Here is a 20919-nt window from a genome sequence, read left to right as displayed (position 1 = left end):
ACCTGTGATATGCAGATGACACAACCTTGCTTGCTGAAGTGAAGAGGACTTGAAGCACTTACTGATGAAGATCAAAGACTACAGCCTTCAGTATGGATTGCCTCCTTATCATAAAACAAAAAATCCTCACAACTGGTCCAATAAGCAACATCATAAATGGAGAAAATATTGAAGTTGTCAAGGATTTCATTTTACTTGTATCCACAGTCAACACCCATGGAAGCAGCAGTCAAGAAATTGAATGATGTATTGTATTGGGCAAACGTGTTACAAAAGACCTCTTTAAAGTGTTGAAAAGTAAAGATGTCACTTTGGGGAGTAAGGTGCGCCTGACCCAAGCTATGATATTTTCAGTCACCTCATATGCACGCGAAAGCTGGACAATGAATAAGGAAGACGAGATAAGAATTGATGCCTTTGAATTATGGTGTTGGCAAAGAATATTGAATATACCATGGACTGCCAGAAGAACGAACAGGTCTGTCTTGGAAGAAGTACAGCCAGAATGCTCTTTAGAAGCAAGGATGGTGAGACTTTGTCTCACGTACTTTGGACATGTTATCAGGAGGGACCAGTCCCTGGAGAAGGACATGTTTAGTAAAGTAGAGGGTCAATGAAAAAGAGGAAGACCCTCAACAAGATGGGCTGACACAGTGGCTGCAGCAATGGGCTCAAGCATAACAACAATTGTAAGGATGATGCAAGACTGAGCAGTGTTTCACTCTGTTGTACATAGAGTTGCTGTGAGTTGGAACTGACTCGATAGCACCTAACAATAACAACAAAAACAACAAGACACCTTCCAGGGCTAATAACCTATGACTCTCCTAGGCCAGAGAGTCTCAAACATTTTGAAATATCACCTCCTTGCCTCATTTCATACCTGCTTTGACTCCCAGGAAGCTTAGGGCTAAAACAGTGTTTAAGGATAGTACTATCCCTAAGCGAGGTTTCTGGTATAATTATGTCTGTCTTAGCTAACTAGTGCTGCTGTAACACAAATACCACAAGTGGGTAGACTTGTTGATTCTTTCTTTGTTGGTAGCCCCAGAGGCTCCTTGGTTCCTTGGTGATCCTCACATGGCATCTGTCTTTCCCAGTATGTGCCTGTGTCTGTGTCTAATCTGTTCTTTTTATAACTTAGAAGTGATTAGGTTTAGGACACACCTATATTGGTATGCCCTCATTAGCATAATGAAGAAATCTCTATTTCTAAACAGGTTTATATCCACAGGAATAAGGGTTAGGATTCCAACACATGTTTTGGGGTGACAAAATTCAATCCATAACAACATCCTTAGTTACATTCTCTATAACATGATGGTTTATCTTTATTTTAATACTCCTCTTGTATATATGGAGCCCTGGTGGCACAGTAGTTAAGAGCTCAGCTGCTAACCAAAAGGTCAGCAGTTCGAATCTACCAGCCTCTCCTTGGAAACGCTATGGGGCAGTTCTACTCCGTCCTATAGGGTCGCTATGAGTTGGAATCAACTCGATGGCGATGGGTTTGGTTTTTCTTGTACATATGGGTGTTTCCTAAGGCACCTCAAAATAAAAGCAAAAAAAATCGAATTTTCACACATCCCACTACCACAAACTGCCTCATTCTTGTGAGAAATAAATACATGAAGCTTGTTTATTTGACTTGCTGTTTTTAAAAAAATTCTCAATGGAAAATGTAATAAAAAATTGGTAATGGGGATGAACTAACAATGGGAACAATAGTTGTGGGGTTATGGAAAGCATTGGGGAAATAAATTTCAGGAAAAACCTTCTAACAATTAGAGCGAAGCAAAGATGGAATGAATTGTCTTTGGGGGTGGTGAGCAGCACATCACTGGAAGTATGTGAGCAGAGACTGCAGATGTGTCACAGAGAAACTCAGCTTTGGAACCATGGTAGGACCATGTGACCTTTAGAGCTTTTTTTTTTTCCATAATAAAATTCTCTTACATGAAGTTCCTCTTCTTCAGCAGAAACACATTTTTATTCCGAATCCAGTTTTCTTCCTTTACCACGTCCTCCTTCAAGTTTCTAAGTCCCAGCCGCAGAAATGCTAGTCATGTTCCTACTGTGACCCCCGCAGAATCCTAGCAGGAAAAAAGATCTCGGTTCCTCATCTACGTAACCCTTTAAAATGAGAAAGCTACCAGCATATTTATAAACATATATTTTTTCCCCTTAACTTCGAGGTACCTTTCAAAAAACATGACTACTTAGAATGTTCGCTGAGACCATTTAAAATTTAAAACGAGACTTAAAGATCAAAAGCTTTAGAGAGTAGAAAGTAGTAGAGGAGATAATTATCCCAGAAACATAGATTAAAAGTGGTGATTGCTGTTGTTAGTGGTCGTGGAGTTGGCTCTGACTCATGGCAACCTTGTGTATAACAGAATGAAACATTGCCTGGTTGTGTGTTTGCATCCATTGCCGCAGCGTTGTGTAGTCCCTTCCAGCCAAACTAGGGGGCTCATCTTCCAGCATTGTACTGAGCAATATTCTGTTGTGATCCGTAAGGTTTCCATTGGCTAATTTATAGAAGTAGATTGCCAGGCCTTTTTCTTCCTAGTCGGGAACCTCCACTGAAACCTGTCCACCATGGGTGACCCTGATGGTATTTGAAATGCCAGTGGCATAGCTTCCAGCATCATAGCAACACACAAGCCACCACAGTATGACCAGCTGACAGGGTGGCGGTAAAAGTGGTTACGGGTAGGCAGTTACACTTTATTTTGCTACTGCATTATCTAAACCGGTGCCTCCCAAACTTTCATGTGCCTTGGAAGTCCTGGGGGTTTTGTCAATGTGCATATTCTGATTCTGTAGGTCTGGGGTGGGGCCCAAGTTTCTGCATTTTTAATAAGCTCCCAGATGATGCTGTTGCTGATGCTGCTGGTCTGGAGACCACTGAGTAGCAAGCAAGGGTCTAAACTATTCCTCCATGTCAGCTCAGTGACCATCTACCTGTCATAGGGGGACCATTTTCCTAAATCTCTACTTTTCTGGAAATGGAAACACCAACACCTTGGCAGCTCCTGGACACTCATCAGTCTTCATGCAAAATTAGGCCATTGTCTAGGGCTCAGGCCAATAGACTTCATTGTAGAGCTCCTGTGTTCTCTTCCGGTACCTGTACTCAACGATTCATCACTGTGTTAGTGTGACATTTTTAAAAAATTATGGTAAAATATATATGTAACAGAACATTTGCCATTTCAACATTTTTTAGACATAGAATTCACTGACATAATTACATTCTTCATGTAGTGCAACTATCACCACTATCCATTTCCAAATTTTTCCATTGTCCTTAACTGCAGCTCAGTGCTTCCTAGGCAATGACTCCCCCTTCAGCTTCGGCAATTTTTAATCTCTCAGTTTTCCAGACATAAATGGTCCTGACATTGGAGTTGGGGGGTAGTACTGCTTCTTCATTTAATAGGCTTGTTCATTATAGTTGCTATTCCACTAAAAAATGTTTTGGAGTTTTTATACCCTACCTCCCTCTCCAAATTTGTCAGCCAACTTAAAATTGAGCAGATGTTTTAATTAGAGTCTTCAGTATGTTGGAGCAGCCAGTTTACTTCCCAAGATCTTAATCTGCAAAATGATGGGGTTGGACCAGATGAGTTTGAAGGTTTCTTCCAGCCCCCGATGCTATATCGTTAAAAGTTTTCTAAGAAGTTGGTAAATTATCCAGAACCTTTTAACTAATTCAGTTTAGTTCCAAAATGTCTGCAGTGATATATACCCAGTGTGTAGAAGGCTGTATTGTTTTCTGAATTTTTTGGACTTGTTGAATGATTATTTTAAAATAAGGAAGTGAGAAAGCTTCAGGTACAGCACAGAAATTATTTCCTCTTTTTACTGGAGCTCTATTCTTTGCTGTAAATCTCACTGGGATACAAAAATAGATTCTATTAGACTGTGTGGGAAAGGACTCCATGGGTGATACTGACTTTTATTTCAAAAGTCTTCCTCATCATGGGTTGTGTGTGTACGTGCATTGAGGGGAGGAGCACTAAACTAAACTTCACAATATTTACTCAGTATCACACTGGAGATCTTGTCAGTGTCTTTATATGCATTATTTTCTCTCCGACTTCCCCCACCCCTAACCATCCTCTTTGTACTTCAGAAGTTCTAATGGTATTCAAAAAATTGTAATGTATGGGAAAAATTGGGAGGGATAAACCCTGCTGGCATAGTGGTGAAGAGTTCAGCTGCTAACCAACAGGTCGGCAGTTGGAATCCACCAGGTGCTCCTTGGAAACCCTATGGGGCAGTTCTGCTCTGTCCTATAGGGTTGCTATGAGTCGGAATTGACTCGACAGCAGTGGGTTTGGTTTTGGTTTTTAGTTTTTGTTATGAATGTTCTAATCTGAATATTAAACTAGAGTTTAGAAGAAAAAAATTCAGGATATTTAAAAATGCTTTCAGCTAATCAAATGGATTCCAGAATCTTTCCCTACATTTAAAAAGAAACTGTTTGCCTGAAATAAAGTAATATATGTTCATTATAATGTTGAAAACAAGCCCTTAGGTTATTTCTAGTTTTTCTTTTTCATAAATAATGTTGCAATACATCTTCATGCAGGCTTTACCTAAATCTTGCTGAATCTCTGTTGATTTCCTCCCGCTCACGTCTCTGTGGAGCCCCCAGAGACAGGGTGACATGCCTGCTCTGAGCATCTCTCACTCAGCCCATGTAACCTGAATCCATTGCCTTCCTTACCGTATTTTTTGTTGTTGCAGTTTAGTTTTTTTCTTCCCTGCACGCCTGGTTAAGTCCACTATCTACATTTGCAATTTCTCTTGCAAAAATACTCATCTGGGAAATAGGCAAATATATGGAGACCGAAGTTTATTAGTGGCTACCAGGAGTGTAAGGGGGAAAGCGAGAGTCATTGCTTAGGGGGCACTGAGTTTCTGTTAATGGTGACGGAATAATTTGGAAAAGGATAGTGGTGATGGTTGTACAGCATGATGAACGTAATCAATGTCACTGAATTGTACATGTAAAAATCGTTGAATTGGCAAATGTTTCATTTTATATTTTACCACAATAAAAAGAGAAATGGTCATATGGAGAACTGCCCCACACCCTTCCTTCCCTTCACGGAAAGAGCTACTAATAAGATGACTACTTCTTAAGACAGTTACTTTGTTTAGTGTGTTGGGCACTCTATGTACATTTATTCCTCCCATAACCCTGAGGGAGTAGATGGTTTTATGACCATTTTACAGATGAGGAAACTGAGGCTCAGAAGGGTTAAATGACTTACATAAGGACTGGGAACAGATCACTTTGGAACCTAGGGCTTCAGACTTCAGAATACCTTCTACTTTGCCTTGCTTTTCCTCTCAGTCTTCCCTCCCCACCCTCCTCTTCCACACTGAGACAAGGGGTATGAAGAAAGCTCATGGAAGAGAAAGGATCAGGGAAAACTTTTCCCTGAGTTCTCTGGTCCGAAGATTTCCAAGTCAAGCTGAGCCTCACTGTTGCCTGTGCAGCTTGTTAAAAACACAGGTGCCTGGACCCCACCCCACACCTACTGAGCCAGAATCTTGGGGCATGGGCACAGGAATATGAATTTCAAACAGCTTCCTGAGTTGGTTCTGCTGCACAGGTGCCCGATGTCCTGCCCTTTGGTTTGTGGTTGGAGGAACTGGCAGGAGCTCAGGCCCTGGGCAATGGTCCCAGGGGCTCAGAGCTTGGCCATGGCATGACTTGCTTGCACGTCACAGGCGGCAGCCTTTAGAGAGGGGAAGGTAGTGAGAACCTTGTAGCAAAGGGGAAGTCGCTGCACTCTCCTTGGTGTGGTGGCCCTGCAGATGGTAAGTCATCCACGGCTTCTGGGGCTTCTGTAGTGCCTTGCAGAGGCCAAGGGGAGAATCTGACCTTGGGCCTCTTGAAGTCGACTATTTTTGTTCTGCTGTCCTCCTGCCTTGTGGCTGTGGGTTGTTGGGTTTGCTCTTTCTGTGCTATGGGTTAGTCCTGACTCTGCAGTTGACTCCTCGGGAGTCTATTGCCATTCCTTAAAAGCCCCCTGCTGAAGGAGGCAGGTTTCATCTAGTCCTCCTTTTGAAATGATCTTTGATCTGGGGAAGGATATGAACTCCTTCCCAGTGTCGCTGAAAGCTACAGCCCTTCCAAGGATCATTTGGATTTCCTCTGCCAGGTCCCCTGCCCGCTATTTAGAACAAGGGATGTTCACTCTCCTAACTGCATGGCTCACTAACAGCTCTGCCTAGAGCAATTAACAATGCCTATGGTTGATTTTTGTGCCCATGGAACTTTTCCCCCTAGGCCTCAGATTCCCCCAGGATTACGTATTTCCCACAAAGCTGGGAGTCCCAGGTGGGAGAGTGAACCTGGCCACCCCTGCTCCTTCATCCCCAGAGATGGCCTTCTCCTCCCAGCTTATATTAGACTTTCTGTGGTCCCTCAAGGAAAGTTTCTGCAAGTCCCATTGTCAACTGTGGTTGGTGAGATGCAGTGAAAAAAAAAGAGTGATGAATGCTAAAGCTTCCGCTAGTGGGAGAATCTCAAGTTTGCACCTGTCTTTGTCTAAATTTTCTAGTCTGTGCTGAATGGAAACATCAGACGTATGAATTTTATCAGTTAATTTCTTACCCTCTTACTTTGGTATTTTTTACATCCTGCTTCTCCTAGGACATTTGCTAGAAGAGAACACTAGAACTGAAGATGGACCTGACATCTACTTTATCCTTTCAAAGCCCTTTCATGTTAATAGCTTTTACATCTTTTCATTTGGTCCGTGCAACTGTCCTATGAAAACAAGGCCCAGGCATGTTCATTGACTTTTCCAAAGTCACACAGATGCTTTTCCATTGGAGCCAGGATAAGGGAAAGGGCCTCCTGCTAGTTGAAGCCCTAGGCATTGTCTTATCTAGACACTAAGCCAGCCTCTCATCTGGTGGGTGTTTATTGGGCATCTACTATTTTCAAGGCCCTGTGCTGGAAAGGCAGGGAATGACAGATACAGTCACTGCAGTAATGGTGTCTACATTCTAGCCCAACATTGTCCGAAAGATATGTAATGCAAACCACATGTAAAATTTTAAATACTCTAGTAGCCACATTAGAAAGAGTAAAACGAAATAGCTGAAATTAATTTTAACAATATGGTTTACTTAACCCAGCGTGTCTACAGTATTCTCATTTCAACATATCATCAATATAAAAATTATTAATGAGATATTTTGCATCCTTTTTTATAGTAAGTCTTTGAAATTCGATGTGTATTTTTCACTTACAGCACACATGTCAAATGTTCAATAGCCATATGTGGCTAGTGGCTACCATATTAGACAGTGTAACTCAAGAAGGGTGCTTACTTTTCAGAGAATTGGGGCCATATTAGTTAATATTTTAATATATTAAGTGTCATATGTGTTGAAACTATGCCTATGCTGGTTTCTTTATTCATTCATTCAGTCGGTCGTTCATTCAAAAAGGAGTGTCTGCCAGATGCCGGTCCATTGTTAACACCTTTTAATTTTCTTTTATTTCTTCCATCACTGATCTTCTCTTTCCTGTTTTTCTTTCCCATTTCTCCCCTTTCTTTGTCCCTTTCTATATTTTGTCACCTTGTTTAGTTATATTCCCAGGCTCTAGAAGTACAACATCAGTTAGGACAAAATTAGCTTTGATTAACAATGTGGTTTCTGTCCTTGAAGTGACCAATTTTTCACTGTGAGTAATAAGACTAAGCCTCTGGCAGCCTATGTTAAGACAGAACAAACCAGGTTGCTTGTTTGCCCTTCAAACGATCACTGTTGGGCCATGGCCCAGTTAAATAGATTATTGTTATATTCACTCAATGAAATACCATGCAGCCTTCAGAAAGAACCAGGCAGCACTCTTATGAGCTGATATGGAAAATTTGCCAAGATTTATTAAGGGAAAAAAACTAAGATACAGAAGAGTGTGTATGGTATAATGTTACTTAGATATGTATTTTAAAAGGATGTATGTAATATATTAGGTCACATGATCAGAGTGTGTCTAAACAGAAAATTCTTTAAGTTTATTCAAAGCAAGATAGGCTTTCTAGAGTATACCCTTTTCTCTTTGTCCACACTTAAAAAAATACTGGTATATGCATAACTTTTTTTTTTTCCTGGGAGGATACACAAGAAACTGTTGATAGTGGTTACTTTTGGGAGAATGGAAGACGTTTTGAACTTTTGGTTTTAGAAATTTCTCCAATGTTTTAGTTTTTTCTACTATGCTCATGTTTTACTTTCAGTTAGGAATTTTGAAAGGAGAAAAATGAGGATTATATGGATCTGGAAGAAGGCATTGGGCTTACACCCAGCTAATCCAAGTAGGTTGAGCTTCAGGTTAAGCTTCTCTGCCTGTGCGTACTCCTTGGCCTTTTTCCTCCGGCTTCATTAGACGAGCCTTCTGGGTAAGGGAAAGCAACGTGATATTAGTTGGTGTTAAATTGCTATAATGTCTGCACTATCGCTCACTCAGTATAGTCTAATGGCGGTAAAGAGGGAACAGCTTACTTATCACTGAATCATATTTTGACCCTCGTCAAATGGAATTTGACTCATCTTGAATTTGGAATGGTGTCTTCTTAGGTTACTATGATTTTTATGACAGCCAGTAAGAGAATATGGGCTTATATTTCACAGACTCTGACACTAACTGTTGTGTCACCTTGGGCAAGTCACTCGCCCATCCTGGTTCAGTTTTTCTTCTCTTTAAAATGCTGAGGGAATACAAGATGGTATCTCAGGCTTTCCTAGCCATGAAATTGTATAACTCCAGGTGCGTATGATTTTACATACCTTGAATTTCATTGCTGGGTCTCAATCTATTACTTTTCTAAATCCCATCAAGGCTTAGGGTGTTATTCCAGCTAACAAATTATCCTTTGCAACAGAGTTTTAAACAGAACTTTAAATGACATATTGACAATGGCTTTCTGTTTATGAACATTAGCCCAAGTTCAGCCTTAGGAGAATATAATATTATACCATTACCTGTGTGGGAATGAAAGAATGTATATATTTAACATTTTATATATACTGTTATTATGGTCTGTATGTATATTTGTGGATGTGGGCTCACAGGAAGATGATGGGGGCAATGGAAATGAGGGGCAAATATGCATGACAGAATGGGTCTGTTAATTTCCCTATTATTGCAGGATGTTTTCACAGCTCTTCAATTTAGTTTCCACCAGCCATTCACATGACCGAGAGTGTGTCTGAAATGGTCCGGGAAATAGGATGATTTATACTGTAAATGACTCTTGAGCCACCCGTTGCAGAGAATATTGAAACTACAATAGGCTTGTTATATGGACTTCTGGGTAGAAAACTTCCTAATTTAGCCAGTTTGGTAAAATTTAGACTTAAGTAGAGAACACTTGGTTTTCTAAGAGGCAGAGAAATGAGCAAAATCAATCATGGATAAAATTACCTTTTCTATGGGGAAAACATTTGGAGACAATTTTTGTTTTTACAATGTTCATGTTTAAAAAAATATTAGTCTCCACTGACAATGTTTTGTGTGTGGTAGGTATCTAGTAAATGGTGGCTGGATGGGTAAATGGAGAGATGGGTGCATCCATGGGTTGTTATCCATGTTTCCTTACTCTTGGGCCCATTTCAAATATCCCAATTGGAGAAAAAGATATTCCTGCCATGAACATGCCTCTTAGGGGCCTGCACTGCTACTGCCGTTTGAACTGTCAACCATTTCCATGGAGCATATAACCAGAGTGTGCCTAAACAGAAAATTCTTCAGGTTTATTCAAAGTAAGTCAAGCTCTACAGAGTACATCCTTTTCTCTGTGTCTGCACTTAAAAATGTACCAGATATGACAACCTATGCCACAAAAGAATCAGGTATGCCATTACTGAAGCTAGTTAATAATTAGGATTGTTAGCTCCTTGGCGGGAGCGGGGTGGGGGGTGTCTACTAGTAGCAGAGATTAGATTGGGTGTGTCCTTTTTGAAGAAGATCATTAAAGTGAAGAAATATGTAGAGTTTGGAGGCGATCCCTAGAATTGGTTTAGTCGTTTTGAGAATTCCTTGATACTTTTTTTTCTTTCTGAGTTTATCCTTCTGAATATGTGCATCTTCCCCATCTCTCTTACAAGTTTAGATCCATGCTAAGTTCTCATTTGAAAAAGAATGCATATTTTGTCTACAAGTTGCTATTTTCACAAACTGACTGCTGGCTGTCTCTAACATCTGATAACACAGGAAATAGGGGGAAGGCTGATGATGAAATGCTCTAGTCTTAAATTGTACTAAAATAAATTTCCTTTTACACATTCAGCTAATGTTTGAGGCTGTAACATTCGTTAAAGCTTGCAATAAGTTAGGACATTCATCAAAACTAGCAGTAGGATAATCTTAGGATTAACAGTTGACTCATTTTTTATGAGCATATAAAATGTGAGAAAACATATCTGTTGCAGGATATGGCATTTAATATTCCAAAAAGAGCCAAACACCAAAAGAATGAAACCTACTGTTGTCGAGTTAATTCCGACTCATAGTGACCCTATAGGACAGAGTAGAACAAACTGCCTTATAAGTTTTCCAAGGCTATAAATCGTTATGGAAGCAGACTGCCACATCTTTCTCCCACAGAGCAGCTGGTAGATTTGAACCACTGACCTTTCAGTTAGCAGGGAAGAGCTTTAACTACTGTACCACCAGGGCTCCTCATAAACAGAGCCAACCTGTTACTTATTCTGAACCAGATCCTCCTTTCATTTCCTAAAACTCCTGAACACCATTCTGAAAGTATTGGTTTGTTGCCAGAGAAGGTATTCGACTGTATAGTAGAGATTTTTCAGGAGAAATGTAATGTCAAAATAATTGTATAGTAATTTGGCAGCATGAATGTTTATTTTTATTTTGTAGTCACTTGAATTCAGAGTCTCATAGATTACAGAAATCCTTAAACATTGTCCATGGCCAGGTATGTTCCTGTGATTAAAACTTGCCCATACTCTGGAACAATCTAACTTGAGAGTCTCTGATGGGAAAACTGAGGCAGGGAGCCACTGAGTCAACAACATGGAAATATAGAATATTAACATTAGACAAGGAACCTTTAGAATCATCTGGCCCAGCGCCTTTTGTTTAAAATGAACGAAGTAGGGCCCAGAGGAGTTAGATGACTTGCCTAGTGTTGCAGAGATAACAAAAGAGATGAGGCTGTTAACTTATGTTTATAAGTTAAAAAGCTGTACTGAGTACCTGGCATGGGTGTGGCACTGCGCAAGGCCCTGGGGAAACGTGGTGAAGCAGTCAGACTCAGCCCCTGCCCTCGCCTAGTTTGTGTCCTAGTCCTAACGGAAGAGAGACCTTAAATGGGTAGTTGTTCTGTTAATTACTTAAGTACTTAGTATTATGATGCATTTGAACCATGGTGTTGGCTAAGAATATTGAATATACCATGGACTTCGAGAAGAATGAACATATCTGTCTTGGAAGAAGTACAGCCAGAATGCTCCTTAGAAGCAAGGATGGTGAGACTTCGTCTCCCATATTTGGGACATGTTATCAGGAGGGACCAGTCCCTGGAGAAGGATATCATGCTTGATAAAGTAGAGGGTCAGTGAAAGAGAGGAATAGCCTCAACAAGATAGATTGACACAGTGGCTGCAACGATGGGCTCAACCATAGCAATGATTGTGAGGATGGTGCAGGACTGGGCAATGTTTTGTTCGGTTGTACATAGGGTTGCTATGAGTCAGAACCGACTCGACAGCACATAATAACAGCATGAAGAAGTCAGGGAGCTCCCTTTGAATAATAAAGAGACCTGAGGTATCTTGGGGCCCTCTTTCATAGCTCCTTACAGCATACATTAAGGAAAGAATGAATTTCCTGGGTATCCATCTTAGAAGAGAGAAAAGACCTGGCTTATAGTTATAGCAAATATTCTGCACTTGGCTATTTAGTGGTAATCCGTTCACAGAGTCCAAGTTAACAATGGCTTCCAGACTGAGCAGTCATCTTCTCAGAATAATGATTAGGACTTGCTAAAAGTTTAGAGCAATTTTATTAAAGTGCTCATAATTTCAAAAATTAGCGTTTTACCTCTTTCTTTAAGTTTGTAGACAACAGTGATACTGATGTGTATGTATTGATATACTCCCAAAGTTTGAAAGTTTCACATTCTAGATTATCTAAATGTGTGTTGGTTGGAAGGAACAATTAAAGATAAGTTAAAAATTATTAAGGATCAATATAAAATCCTGCTCAGGGGTCCAAGAAAATAATTGAACGACTGTACAAGAACACCTCCAAAAAAGTAAATACCACATGAATGTTTATGAACAGAAGTATTGGAGTCAGAGAAAAGACTTCTGCTCTATCCTGCCATCAGCTTACCTAGAGAACTAGTCGCCGTTTCAACAGGAGGCTGGTAGACCACATATAAGTATCCATCCATCCATCCATCAATCCATCCACTCATTTTATTTATTTATTTTTGTTTATTATCCCTTCAATAGAAAGTAAGCCTCAGGAGAGCAGGGCCTTTGCTCACTGCTATATCCCCAGTGCCTAGAACAGTGCTTGACACATAGCAGGCCCTCAATAAATTGTTGAATGAGTGACTGAATGGAATGAATGAGGGAATTTCAAATCTTGTCAGATGAGAAATGGTTGAAAGAAATGAGCTTATCCCTGAAAAGAGAAGTTTTAATGGAACCATTAGAACTGTCTTTAGAATTTTGAAGGCCTGCCGGGTGGTAAAGCAGAGGGGCAAGCCCTTTTCTGTGTTTCTGCAGTGAGCAGGGCAAGGAGCAATGGATAAAAGTTGCAACAATGGCAGCAACACAAGTTTAGGAGGCCCTCATAATCCGAGGACAACTAATCCTGGGAAAAGGTAGCTTAAAGTGGATACACTTAGAGCAGGGGTCAAATTTTCAGAGTAAATATTACAAAATTTTGACTGGGACTTTATTTTGGAAAAAACCCTAAAAATTAAGAGAATAAATTAATTTTATCTTATTAATACAGCTTTGACTATAATTTTCAGCTATATGCTAATTTTAAGCAACACAAAGGCAGAATCAAATGTTGCTTGGTTTTATGCAAGAGGGATTGAGTACATTTTTTTGTTTATTTTTATTGTACAACTAAAATTTATTTTTTATTGTACAACTGTTACAATGCTGTTCTGAATATTGTTTTTTTTAAATTATTGTACTTTAGATAAAGGTTTACAGAACAAACTAGCTTCTCATTAAACAATTAGTACACATATTGTATTTTATGACATTGGTTAACAACCCCTTCTCAACCTTGGGTTCCCTATTACCAGCTTTCCTGCCCCCTCCTGCCTTGTAGTCCTTGCCCCTGGGCTGGTGTGCCCCTTTAGTCTCATTTTATTTTATGGGCCTATTTCATCTTTGGCTGAAGGGTGGACTGGGATTGAGTACATTTTTGTGATAAAATTTTATGCTAGCACAATATAACATCCCTCAGTTCACATCTGACTTTTTTTAACAGCTTTATTAAAATATAATTCATAGTGTATTTGACTGTTACAGTTTTCTCGAGGCTTCCTCTTAATCATTATGTATTATATTGTTCAATTTTTTTCTCCTGTGGTCAAATAGATATAACATAAAATTTACCATTTTAACCATTGTTAAGTATACAATTCAGTGGCATTAAGAACATTCACACTATCTGTCATTCTTGGTGAGAGCACAGAGAGAGAGAACAATGAAATACCACTTCACACCTACTAGAATGGTCACCGTGACTAGGAATTGACTCCATAGCAACTAACACAACAGGGTGGCTGTTAACAAAAAAACAGAAAATAAGTGTTGGCGAGGATGTGGATAAATTGGAACCCTCATATATTGCTGTTAGGAATGTAAAATGATGCAGCTGCTGTGGAAAACAGTTTGGCAGTTCCTTAAAAAGCTAAAATAAAATTACCATGTAACCCACAACTCTACTCCTGGGTATATGCCAAAAAGACTTGAAAGCAAAGACTCAAAGAGATACTTGTGCGCCAATATTCATGTACCCCAGTATTCATTGCAGCATTTTTCACAATAGCCAAAAGGTGGAAATGACCCAAGTGTCCACCAACAGATGGATGAATAAACAAAATGTGCTATGTACATACAATGGAATATTATTCAGCCATAAAAGAAATGAAGTTCTGATACTGGCTACGACATGGAGGAACCTTGAAAACATTATGCTAAGCGAAATAAACCAGGCACAAAAGGACTAATGTTGTATAATTCCACTGATATGAAATATCTAGAGTAGGCCGATGCATAGAGAAAGTAAATTAGAGGTTACCAGGGGGTGGGGGAAGGGGAGACGGGGAGTTACTGCTTAATGATTACAGGCTTTCAGTTGATTAAAAAGTTTTGAAATAGGTAATGTGATGGTTGCACAACATTGTGAATATAATTAATGCCACTGAATTGTACAGTTAAAATGGCAAATTTTGTGTGATATATAGTTTATCACAATAAGAGATTAAAAAAAAAAAAAAAAGAATTTCTCCAAGGGTGATTGCTGTTCTAAACAGAACAATAGACGACGGCCACACTCAGGGATCTGGATACATGCTGGAGCCTGAGGAAGACAGGAAAAAAAATGGGGGTGTTTAATTATAGAATTACGGAATTTTGAGCCGGGGTGAAAACTGAGGCTCCGAGTTGTCATGTGCCTTGCCCAAGGATACCTAGCAGGTTAGAGACAAAATCCCGCACCTCCAACTCTGAACTCGGAGTTTCACCTGCTATACTTTGCCATCTTCCTAAAGAGGAAAATACCAAGGACAGACATGATAATTACATGAAACATTTTAAAGATTGCAATGTGGAAATAGTGGCATTAGATGATGCTCCAGAGGGCACATTAGGATTCATGGACAGCAGTACCTGACAAGCAGAATTCTGCTGGACCTAAGGAAGAACGTTGACACCTAGAATGGCTTGGAGCCAACTGCCTCGGGAGGTGGTGGCTGGAGCTCTGTTACTGGAAGTCTTCAGTCTAAGAGGATAAACATCTGTCAGAGATGCTGAAGGAGTCCCTAAAGTCCCTTGCAACCTGTTGTTGTTAGGTACCATCAAGTTAATTTTGACTCATAGCGACCCCATGTGACAGAGTAAAGCTGTCCCATAGGGTTTTTTTTTATTGTAATCTTTATAGAAGAGATCACCAGGTCTTTCTCCTGCACAGCCACTTGGTGGGTTTGAACTGCCAATCTTTTGATTAGCAGCAAAGCGCTTAACTCTTTGCACTACCAGGCTCCTTCCCTTGCAACCTAGACACTGTCAGTGAAAAACAGGTGATGTTTGCCTTCTGCTTGTTTCGAGATAATGGTAATAACAGCAGTAACAGCAGCAATAACTGCCACCAGATGTAGAATGTTTACAGTGTGCTAAATGCTGGCTAAGCATTTTACAATGATGATCTCATTTGGTCTTAACCTGTAAGACAAATACTATTATTATCTCCATTTTACAGATGAGATACAGAAACATTAAGTTACTTTCTAACGGTCACCTGAGGACAAGAGGGAGAGCCAGTTTTGCTCCGAGACCCTAGTGTTAACCATTACACTCGATGGTGTCTCAAAACTTTTTGCTTTCAGTACCATTTCTACTCCATCTGTATCAGGTGTTCTCAAAGTGTGAGCCTAAGGATACCTGCGTCAGAATTGTATTTTTGGTTTTGATGCAGAACCAAATATTCTGCACCGCATATTTTTGTAAATATTCATGTTCTTGGGCCCTGCCAATTACCTAATGAACTAGAATGTCTGTGTGAAGTGGACTGGGAACATGCCTTTTAAACAAGTCCCTTGGATGATTCGGATGGGCACTAAAGTTTGAGAGCCATAGGTCTGGAGCTTTCAAGAGGAAGCTGGGGGGCAGGGGACCAGATCCTGAAAAGACTCATATTTATCTAAGCAGTTAAGACTTTTAAAATATATATATTTTAATGTATTTTTGGTGAAAGTGTACACAGCAAAACAACAATTTCCCATACAATTTCTACACATATTGTTCAGTGACATTGGTTCCATTCTTCACATTGTGTCAACATTGTCATTATTTCCATTCTAGTTGTTCTGTTCCCGTTAACCTAGTATCACATCCCCTAACCTTCTCTTCTATGCTTTAGAGTAATTGTTGACCATTTGGTATCATATAGATGATTTTTAAAAGGAGCACAGTACTCAAGGGTATTATTCTTTACTTTATGAGTTAACCTACTATTTAGCTAAAAGGTGACTTCAAGGGATAGTTTTAGTTCAAAGTTTAAAGAGTATCTCAGGGCAATAGTCTTGGGGATTCCTCCAGTCTCAATGGGTCCAGTAAATCTGCACTTAGACTTTGTTTTGAAGGCCATGGGGAGACATCGAAGGATGTCATGTCGAGATATGACATGATCAGAATTGCATGTCAGAAAGTTCAGTCTGGTAGCCTTGAGGAAACAGGGCTGGAGGCTGGAGACAGGGCAGGAGGCTCTTGTTTTTTTTCTGGGGAGAGGTAATGCAGGCCTGAGCTGAGCAGAGGCAGTGGGAATAGAGAGAAGGGGACACTTTGGAGGGTTGAAAAGCAAGCAGAATCAGCAGAACTTGATGTTTGGTAGTAGGGCAGAGGGAGAGGAAGCAGCATACGGGGTGAGGTCCCTACAAAACAGTGAAAGATTCCTGCTGTGAGAGTGGCATTTAGGACCTATTGCTGTCGAGTTGATTCAGACACGTAGTGAACCTATAGGACAGAGTAGAACTGCCCCATAGGGTTTCTAAGGAGCAGCTGGTAGATTCAAGCTGCTGGCCTTTTGGTTAGCAGCCAAGCTCTTAGCCACTATACCACCAAGGCTCCATAGATCCTACTTCAATGAGAAATGGAGCCCATGTTGCACATAGCTTTTCTCTCTTTTTTTTTAAATTATACTTTAGGTGAAGGTTTGCAGAGCTAAACAGTTTCCCATTCAACAATTTGCATACAGAATGTTCCAAGACGTTGGTGACAGTCCCGTCAATGTGTCAGCACTCTCCCCATTTCTGCCCTCGGTTCCCCGTTACCTTTCGTCTGGTTTTCCTATCTCTTTCCGCCTTCTCATCTTTGCTTTTGGACAGATTTTGCCCTTTTGGTCTCATATAATTTAATGATCTAAGGAGCTTGCTCCTCTCGGATGTTATTGTTTATTTTGTAGATCTGTTTACTTTTGGCTGAAAGGTGGTCTCCAGGAATGGCTTCAGTTCCAGGTTAGAAAGGTGTCTTAGGGCCATAGTCTTGGGGGTTCCTCCAGTCTCTATCAGACCAGCAAATCTGGTCTTTTTTATGGATTTGATTTTTGTTCTACATTTTTCTCCCACTCTGCCCGGAACCCTCTGTTGTGATCCTGGTCAGAGCAGTTGGTAGTAGTAGCCCGGCACCATCTAGTTCTTCTGGTCTTGGGGTCATGTAGGCTGTGGTTCATGTGGTCCATTAGTCTTTTAGACTACTTGCTCCCTTGAGTCTTCAGTTTTTTTCACTCTCCTTTGCTCCAGCAGGAATGAGACCAACAGTTGTATCTTAGATGGCTGCTCACAAGCTTTTAAGACCCCAGATGCTACCCACTAAAGTAGGATGTAGAACATTTTCTTTATGAGCTAGGTTATGCCAATTGACTTAGATGTCCCCTGAGTCTATGGCCCTCAGTCCTCAAGCTTAGCAACTTTGCCCCATGAGGTGTTTGGTTATGTCTAGGATGTTTCCATGACTATGCCTCTTGCGTGTTCTATTGTCTATATTAACATACATGCAGCATATACAAATGCGTATGTAGTAATATCTGCAACCCAACCTATATCAGCAGGTGGGTGTGCTCCCTTGAACCCTTCCACTCCTCTTTAGCATACTTCTCTACCTATGTATCCATTTGTAGGTTATTATTTGTCAATAGTAGGCTTGTCTATGTTATGGTAATTACCATGATTGCCCTTTATTTTGCATTCCTCTCAGTGCCTTGGTCCTATTGTGCTGACTTCCCCCCTATTGTGTTCTGTCTTTCCCTTTACCAATATTAACATATGTCTTTTTTCTAGTTCATGATTTTTCCCTCCTTCCCCCTCCCATCCCTGGTAGCCATCAAAGAATTGTGTGTGTGTGTAACCCCTTTCTTGAGTATTTATAGTAGCGGTCTCATACAATATTTGCCTTTTTCTGATTGACTTATTTCATTCAGCATAATGTCCTCCAAGCTCATCCATGTTATGAGACATTTTGTGGACTCATTGATGTTCTTTGTCGTTACGTAGCATTCCACTGTGTGTATGTACCAGTTTGTCCATTGATGGGCACTTCGGTTGTTTCCATCTTTTTGCTATTGTGAATAGTGCTGCAATGAACATGGGAGTGCATATGTCTATTCATGTCATGGCCCTTATTTCCCTGAGTTATATACCTAGGAGTGGGATTGCTAGATCATATGGTATTTCTATTTTTAGCTTTTTAAGGAAGCGCCACACCGTTTTCCATAGTGGTTGTACTATTCTAAATTCCCACCAGCAGTGTATAAGAGTTCCAATCTTCCCACAACCTCACCAGCATTTGTTGTTTTCTGTTTTTTGATTAGTGCCATTATTGCCAGGGTGAGATGGTATCTGATTGTAGTTTTGATTTACATCTCTCTGATGGCTAATGATCGCAGGCATTTCTTCATGTGTTTGTTTGCCATCTGAATGTCTTCTTTGGTGAAGTGACTATTCATAGCTTTTGCCCATTTTTTAATTGGATTGTTTGTCTTTTTGTTGTTGAGGTGTTGAAGTTTTCTGTAAATTTTAGAGATTAGCCCCTTGACAAATACATCATAACCAAAATTTTTTCCCAGTCAGTAGGTTCTCTTTTGACTCTTTTGGAGGAGTCTTTTGTTGAGCGTAAGAGTTTAATTTTTACAAGGACCCATTTATCTAGTTCATCTTCTTCTCTGTGTGCATTTTTAGTTATGTGTGTTTTTTTTATGCCATATATTAGGGTCCCTAACATTGTCCCTATTTTTTCTTCCATAATCTTTATAGTTTTGGGCTTTATATTTAGGTCTTTGATCCATTTTGAGTTAGTTTTTATGTATGGTGTGAGGTATAGGTTCTGTTTCATTTTTCTACAGATAGACATTCGGTTTTGCCAGCACCATTTGTTAAAGAGACTGTCTCTTCCCTGTTTAATGGACTTTGGCCCTTTGTTGACACACAGATTTTCTGATGAAATATTATAGTAAATTTCCACAGGTTCATGAGTATTTTACTGAGATAACATCAAGTGCCAAGTTCCTCTGACAACTTACTCTTTCTTGCCGTTTGATTCTTATCGCAACCCCCCCTTTGCTATTAGTATTTATTACCATAGAGATCTCAGGCTGTATGTTTGTGCAAGTCCTCATCTCCAGCGTGGGTGGGGAGTGCTGGTTGGCAGAAGAAGCAAAGGCCCTGATGTGCAGTGTTGCCCGCTGAATAAACAGTGGAAACCCCAAGGGGTGTTTGAGGAGGGTTGTTTGTCCGTAAGTCTGTAGTAGCCCTTGACACATAAACATGTGGTCTAGGAGAAAAGAATGTGCTTGCTCTACAAATGCTTGTTCAAGACCAAGTCCCTACCCCCACTCCTCCTCTTCCCAACAGATTTACTCCAAACCAGCACTGTGAATAAATCACCTCCTACCACCTTCCCAACCATTGCCTACTCAGATGCCTCTCCAGGCTCAGGCATTAGAATAAAACAGAGACAGAGATGGGGGCAGGGGTGAGGGATAGGCTTAAAGTACAGGTCAAGGGGAGGAAGGATGAGTGGTGTTGAGTCACATTGTCTGGAATGCAAGGAGGGTTGGGCCTAGTTTTTACATGCTTCCCTGAGTTATAGAGGGAGTTGGTGCACAAAATCTTTTGTTCTAATGCAGGGGTGAGGGTTGTTAGAGTTTGAATGATGCCTGTGGAATTGGAAAGCAAGGGGTATGTGTAATACAGTTAGAAAGGAGATTCAGTGGGACAAGAGAGAGAGAGAAGGCAACTAGATGATACGATTTTGAGTATGGGTGTCTGGAAGAATGACGTCGTTGGAAGAAATGGTTGTCTGTTAAGGAAGCCAGTTTTGGGAGAAGGTTGAGCACTCATTCTAAGAGGCCCTGATCTTCAGGTGATGATGATACAACCCAGAGTAAATGCGAGTGAACATTTGGAAATGTGGGATTGGCACTCAGGGCCTGGGCCTGGACAGATGGATTTGTCCTTTTATTCATATTTATCAGACACCAGCCATAGGCCAGGCTCTGTGCTGGGGATGCAAATCAAAGACAACTCTGGCTCTTGGTCAAAGGAGGGATCTTAATCAGAGTCCTCTAATAGAGATAAAGGGATCAGTTTCCAAAGCACGGTGGGATAGAGCAGCATTCAAGGCAGTGGCTTTCAACTGGAGAACCTGGGCATGCTCATCTTACCCTTCACTGAGTGGACTGGGCCAATTTTGGATTCTTGTTGACCTTTTCTTTTTGCTACAAATGTTTATGAACCAAATTGATTGTGATTTATGTTCTGTATGTTGTATGGAAGATGTATAAAGCACAACCACATGCCAAGTTTTCTGGAACCTGTGACAGTGTTGTCTCTGGTATTTAAGAGAGGCTGATCAGGGCATTAAATAGTTCTTGTTAAACAGTCACACAAGACTGGGGGTGACCAGGTGAATAGCATGAAAACTGTGGTTGCTTTTGTGGACACTGAAATGCTTTTAAGAGACTAGGGTTGGGGCGGGGGGACCCTTATTTATTTATTTATTTTTGTCTCCATCCTTTACCACATGGCCCAAGTCCCTTTGCTTTAGATTCCATACCCATGGTTTCTCCTTTCTCTGGTCTCTTGTAGGATTCATTTGCAGGAT

General features: G+C 40.4%; 1 protein-coding gene across 5 annotated transcripts in view; it reads left to right on the top strand.

Annotated features, from left to right (window-relative positions):
- The window catches only part of PIK3AP1 (phosphoinositide-3-kinase adaptor protein 1), a 134044-nt gene that overhangs the window by 13843 nt on the left and 99282 nt on the right, over positions 1-20919 (top strand). Inside the window, exon 1 of one of the 5 annotated variants that reach the window (XM_023740368.1) lies at positions 5039-5841. The exons of the other annotated variants lie outside the window; for them this stretch is intronic. The gene's annotated coding sequence lies outside the window, so the exon portion shown is untranslated. Of the gene's footprint in view, positions 1-5038; positions 5842-20919 lie in introns of those variants that run through there. 5 annotated transcript variants of the gene reach the window in all.

This window comes from Trichechus manatus, unplaced genomic scaffold (assembly GCF_000243295.1).
Source record: "Trichechus manatus latirostris isolate Lorelei unplaced genomic scaffold, TriManLat1.0 scaffold00007, whole genome shotgun sequence".
In the NCBI taxonomy this organism is placed as follows: Eukaryota; Metazoa; Chordata; class Mammalia; order Sirenia; family Trichechidae; genus Trichechus; species Trichechus manatus.
This window is presented reverse-complemented; position numbering and strand designations above follow the sequence as displayed.